This window comes from Apteryx rowi, unplaced genomic scaffold, assembly GCF_003343035.1.
Source record: "Apteryx rowi isolate R43461 unplaced genomic scaffold, aptRow1 scaffold_12, whole genome shotgun sequence".
Lineage (NCBI taxonomy): Eukaryota > Metazoa > Chordata > Aves > Apterygiformes > Apterygidae > Apteryx > Apteryx rowi.
Window position 1 is genome coordinate 1,740,440 of NW_020447419.1, and position 6,160 is coordinate 1,746,599.

A 6,160-nucleotide genomic window follows, 5' to 3' on the forward strand; every position below is an offset into this window, starting at 1 on the left:
CAGGAGGAGGGGCTGCCTTCAGAAGAGGGTTGCAGGACGAAGCGGTTTCAGAGTGGGATTTTTAGGAGAACCACTCCACGAACGCAAACCCCAGTGTGTCCTCCCAGCGTCCAACGTACGTCCATCCAGAGCCCTCCAAGTCACCGGGCGGCCAAGGCAGCTCTGCGGGTCGGTCCCTGAGCAGGAGCTAAGCTCATCAGAAAGGTTAGAGGCTCAGGATGGGGCCCGGGCCTCCTTAAATTTGTACAGTTTCGCTGAAGTTGCTGCGAGCTTTCTTTTGTCTTTTTTTACCAGCCAAGAAAAATGTAAGCTCCTGCACTTAATAGGGGAAATGTTTTCTGTAAGCTAGTGAAAGAAAAAAAATTGTTGTTGGATGGTAACAGCGCATAGTATGATTTTACCCTTTTTTTTTTTTTGCAGACAACAGCTGTGATCTTGCATAGTTATAACAAAATATCGGCAGCGTGTTAGAGGAGACAGCGGCAGGGAAAGGAAGCAGTGGGGAGCGACAAGAATGAATTTGCCGGAATTATTATTCTACAACAGTACTTAAAAAAAAAAAATCACTGTAATTAATTTAGTTGTTCAGGGAGAGGGTGGAAACAAGGAAGATGGCACTGAAATAGCAAGAACAACATTAGTATGGAGGGTGCCCGGTGCTAGCTTCCCGCTGGCTTCCCTCCTCGCGCTGTTTGCGTGCCTGGCGCTGGTGCCGGCGGCGAAAGGCGGCTYGGGGARCCTGGCTGAGCAGAGCCCATTTGGKGCCCGACCTCGCACCCGTYGGGTCACTCGGGTCCCGAAAACACYCCGAAACGTCTGGGAACCTGAGCCGCCCCCAGGGATCCTGCTGGTGCCTTCCAGCGCTCCGGGGTGAGGGCGTCTCGTCAGCCGCAGGTTTTTCCCCCTGTTTTGGAGGGCACGTGCTGGGAGATGAGAGAGGGAAATGCTGGGGCTCCCACAAGGTTTAAAGCCCAAAGCGACAACGTGATCGTCGGCCCTGACCTCCAGCTTAACGTGGGGTCTCGAATTTTAAGCAGCGGGTCTTCCATTAGGAAGGAGCGTTTTTGGTTTGGAAGCCTCTTCTCGAAGGAGGTCAGGTCTTCGCTGGTGCCGAAAACCAACCAAACGAAAAAGAGCGCCTCTTCAAGGCACGATAGAGGATTTATGGGAAGGCGCGCGAGATAAAAATTCAAGTGAAGACAGGGTAAAAATTGAGGTTTTTACCTCCATTAGCAAGTCAAGGTGAGCTCGCAGCCCTCCACCGTCTGCATCTTTGTTGCCGGTTAAAGGGGCTTGCTTGCAGCCATCCATTTTAATGCGCAATGGCTATTTCATAGTYGGAGCCCTGCAAATTAAAGTGCTACAACGGGCGATAACTAAGAAGAAGCAGGATGATCCTGCCTCCCCCGTACCCAAACCTGATCAGGTTATTCTCGTGCAAAATGGGCATGGATTTAAGTTAAAATGATGCCAACCGGCTTGAAATCCAATTAAAACAGCTCCCTTGGGGCCACGCATCCAGTTAATAGCGCGCCTTTAATGATGCCGGCGGAGTTTCAGAGAGATGCATGCCGAGAGGACTGCTGCTACCGAGCGGGGTCTGTCTGGCGACCYGCAGCCACGCGGGCTACGGAGGGGCTTTGCAGCTTCCCATGGGCTTCACAGTGAGCGGCCAAAGCTCGTCACGAGCCTGATTAGCAAGATTTAACGCTTTCTGGGCTATACCACTGCACCCGCCTCTTGGCCTTGTGGTAGAGGCTACAACCTTCCTGCTTGCTGCATTTTCAGAAGGACGAACAAAGCAGTGACCAAAGCAGGCAGGCCTGGAGACAGCCAGGGTGAAAATCAGTTAATTAGAGCTTCTTTCTAGCACCTCCTTAGAGCAGAGGCTGCCTTCTAGTTAAAGGAAACACTACCCCTTCCAGAGCTGCTCACCTTGCTGAAAGAGTTGCCAGGCTGAATGCAGAGGTTTGCTCTGAGCTGGCAGCGGCCGGTGCCATGAGGCTTTGCTGCATTGCTGGGCATGCGCCAAGCCAAGCCAAACCCAACCCAACCCAACTCAACCCTAAGGGATTAATAGCTCTGCAGCGAAGCAGCACTCTTTGTTTTGCTACGGGCCAGGGCCTCAGCTGGAGTAAATCAGCAGAGCAAATGAAAAGCCACAGGCACCCACCCCCATAGAGAGCTGTGCACCAGATGTTCCAGGTGATCCTTGTCCTTCTCCACCATCTGTTGGGAGTTACATGAGGTGTAGGAGCTCCAGATGCCTTTCTGACCCTAATCTTGAGCATAACTCCCCAAAACAGCTGGGCCAGACCAAGCTGAGGCGAGTCAGGAGCACGGTCCAGGTTTGGAGCCCTAGCCCAAAACCTACTGAAGTCTACCCTGCCATGGGCAGTGGGACTACATCCTGCTCTGCAAGCTTCCTAGCTAAAATGCTGTTAAAGAGAGAAGACAAAGCTGAAGGGGAATCCTCTTTGCCCACTGTATCACAGCCTGAGAGTTGGTGTGTGATAACCTGGGGCCTGGCTTTTAATGCCAATCACAGCACCTTGTGCCAGGCTGTGCCTGCAGATTGCTCTCGCTAGGCGCCTAGAAGCCCCTGTCTCACAAATCTTCATGTGCTCCTTCCAACCAGGGCAGCCCAGCTTTTGCTGGGCTTGGGATAAAAAAGGAGGAGAGTGGTCATTCGGGCTGAGCTCTTTATTCTTTCCTTTTTCATTAGCCTTCAGTGCCCCCCTAGAAATTATTAAGCCTCCCTGGGGAGGGTGGCACCCCAAAAGCAGCATTTATTCATGGGCTGGTGCTTCACGCAGCACCGAGCCTCCACAGGAACCCGCAGCCGCAGGTGCTGCCATGCCAGTGGACCAGCTACGTGCACCTTCAGCATTGGACCGTCCTCATTATAGACTCGGTTCAGGACTATTTTGCCCGTAAATAGCTCTTTGCCGCACATCAGTGGGTGGCAGCAAAGGCAAAGCTTGCACGTCTGCTGTGAATCACCCCTGTCGTCAGGTTGAAGTTGGCTGGATTAAATAGGGCTGGGTTGTCGAGTGGGATTTGCAAAATCCAGCAGGATTAGCAAATCCCACGGAGTTGCTCAATGAGCCTCCACTGGCAGCATGCGTGCTACCGAAATTTTAGCTGGTATCTGCATGCCTAAGGTACAAACCTCTGCTTGGCAATGCTGCTTTTGCACTGTTTTGCTACCAGACCTCAGCTTTAATTAGGGACATGGTGTTTCCTGTTAAAAAAAAGAAAGAAGCACTCATCAAAAAAATCCTTTCGGGTCTGTCCCGTGCGGGGCTCAGCCCTGCCTGAGCTTTTGGGGTGAAGAGGCAGGTTTTGGGGGAGATGCTCACGTGCCCCAGTTGGGAGGAAACCACCGCAGCAGCTCTGGGGTCACATTCGCACGGCTTCTGGCAGCTGCGTTAGGGCAAATCCTATCTGCGAATTGAAATGCAGCCGTCCGAGCTGCTCTGGCATGGTTGATGATGTGGCCTCAAAATCCAGGAGGAAAGAAAAGTTGAACTCTCCTTTGATGTTTGTAATTGTAAACTGCAGGCCTGAGCTGAGTGCACTGTAAATAAGGATCATTAATCACAAGCTAAGCGGTACGCGGCTGCTGTTATTTATTATAACAACATAAATCATGAGGAACCATTTCGGTGTTAATTTGGATTTAGTATAGATTTTTGTTTGGATTTAGTATGGATTTCCGCAGAACGAAAAACATCCTCACCTGTTAAAAAAAAGGGGGGAGGGAGAGCTTCTTCCCTGTGTGCGGTGTTTTTTCCCGAGTTTTCTCCTGCTAGGAAGGAAGTCAGGAAAAAATTCAGGGATGTTAAACGCGAGGGTTTGCAATGCTTCAGGCCGAGTCCCGGCAGAGAGAATTCCGTCCTGCAACGGGGGGGGCGCTGATTTGCAGAGCCCCGCACAGACGTCTCCTGCGCCATAGAGCTGCGTGTACCGGGGGGTGTTTCTTGCGGCTCAGCTCTCGCCTCTGCRTGTAAAAGGCACGAGGCACGGTGTCCCGCCGTGCTCCCCGGGGTCCCTCTCGTCCCGCTGAACCGGGAGGTGCTGAGCCCGGACGGAGCGCGGGAAAATCACTGACCTGCCGCGAAATTTAGCGCGAAATTTAGGGTTTTTTGACGTTTGAAGAAACGACGCCCAAACAGCTGCTGCTGGGGGCGAAGCGCGTGGCCCGCTCGGCACCCCTCCCCGGGGTCGGGCTCAGCTGGGGCTCGTCCCAGCTAAGACTTGGGCCTTGATCTTTGGGAAATAGAAATCTGAAGAACTGGGGGAAAAAAGCAAAGCTCTGAGTCCGGGTTCCCGGCAGCTCACACCAACCACGTGCCTGACGCTGCCTGCGAGCAGATCGCACCAAATATTTTCCCTTTTTTTTTCCCTTTTTTTTTTATTCCCTCCTAGCTGAGCAAACAAACACCATCTGCAGGGCTCGTCGAGGGAAATCCCAGCGCCGGCGGGAGCGCAGCCGCCGGGATGCCTCTCCGGGGCGGGGGGGGACACCGCGCGACGGGAGACCCTCGCGCACACGTGCGCTGAGCGCGCAGCCCTCCGCCACGTGCAAAATCCGCATCCCCTCTGATCCGTCGCGGCTGCAACGAGACCTTTCGCAGTGGGGCCCCGTCGGATGCAGCGATGTGTGTGGTGAGAGCAGAGCCGATGAACCGTGGGGCCGCACTGCTGCCAGCTTTAAAAGCGCCGTGTCCAACCCCAGCAGATGCTCCCGCTGGCGAGACCAGGCTAGTAATTTAATGCCAGATAACGCAAGGCTCGCCACGCGGCTTAGGCTGAAAGTGTGATGGACTTCCTTTCTTCCCCCCCCCCCCCTTTTGGGAGCAAATCCCTCAACGTTGAGCCTCTTCAAATTTGCTATAATAATTGCATATTCACTGAAAAACAGCCAGGGAACTTCGCTGCTGCATAACCCCAATTTAGGCATCTATTTGTCACCCAGCCCCGTTCTTGGTGTCTTTTTTTCCCTCCTGACCTGTCCGGTCAGCCACAGCAGCTCAGCGCAGAGGAAGACAGGGCTTAAATCTCCATGAGCTCCGACTCCTTAACCTTTATAAAATTAGGGAGAATGATTCACCCGTGGCTTTTATATCTTTCTTGAGYGCAGGGGTGTGCTGGATGCCAGCCGCCCAGGGCAGTGCTTTGCCTGAGCTTAACTTAGCTGCAAATATTTGCAAAGTCTCCCGTTTTGGGGAGTTTCGGCCGAGACGCTGCCGAAAACTCGGCCGAGCTCTCCGGCCACTTTCCAGACAGCCGTTTTCTCTGATTTTTTTTGTCGCCCCCCCCCCCCTCTTTCCGGTGCTTTGTTGCTCTTTTTGCTTTCGGAGCGAGTCAGAGGCAAGTTCTCCCCATCCCCAGGGCTCCCCGTCCGGCCGCCCCCCCGATTTCGGCGCTCTGCATCGCCGCGTGCTTCTCTGATGAAGTTCGCGTGAAGAATAACTCGCCGCCCTTAATCACGTTTGCGCTGAGATTTATGGCTTGGCGCTTGCTCGCCGGCGGGACTCCTCCACGCGAAATGTCAGCGAGCCCGTTATAAATTGCTGCTGGCATCCCTGCTCTAGCTGTTATTTGCCTGGGAGTATTTCCACCTGAAAGTGATAAATTCCGGCTATAACTGCTTTATGCGCTTCAGTAATTACAGCGCGCAGAGAAGGYGGCGGTGGCTCCTGCAGAGGTATCTTCCTTTCTAAGGGCAGCAGCGAGGGGCGGCTGCCGGGCCAGAGTGGCGCTAAGCCGCCACGGCGTGCCAGGGCCCTTGCGCTTCCCAGATTAAGATCTGGCCTGCCGAGAGCATCGGTTATCCCGCGGGAGAGAGTTACAGGGGCTCCGAAATGGCCCCGAACCGAGCGCTGTGTGGGCCCGTACTGAGCGACAAGGCCCCCTTGCTCGGGGAGGGATCAGCTTTCTCGGCTGCGGCCCAGGTTGTGGACTCCCCCCGCGCCGCCGAAATTGCCCTAAAATTGCCCTAAAATTGGCCTAAAATTCAGAGTGCAGCGCGGGCTGCAGCGGGTGGCTCCCAGGGAATGGCCCCGCCCCTCCGGGGTAGCCCCGCCCCCACCATGCCCCGCCCCTCCGGTGTAGCCCCGCCCCGACACGCCCCGCCCCCTCTGGTACAGCCCCA

The 6,160-nt window shown here is 54.5% G+C and overlaps 1 protein-coding gene across 1 annotated transcript in view; it reads left to right on the forward strand.

Moving 5' to 3' along the window:
* Window positions 1-6,160, forward strand: part of BARD1 (BRCA1 associated RING domain 1) — a 53,193-nt gene that overhangs the window by 841 nt on the left and 46,192 nt on the right. The gene's annotated exons all lie outside the window — the stretch shown is intronic.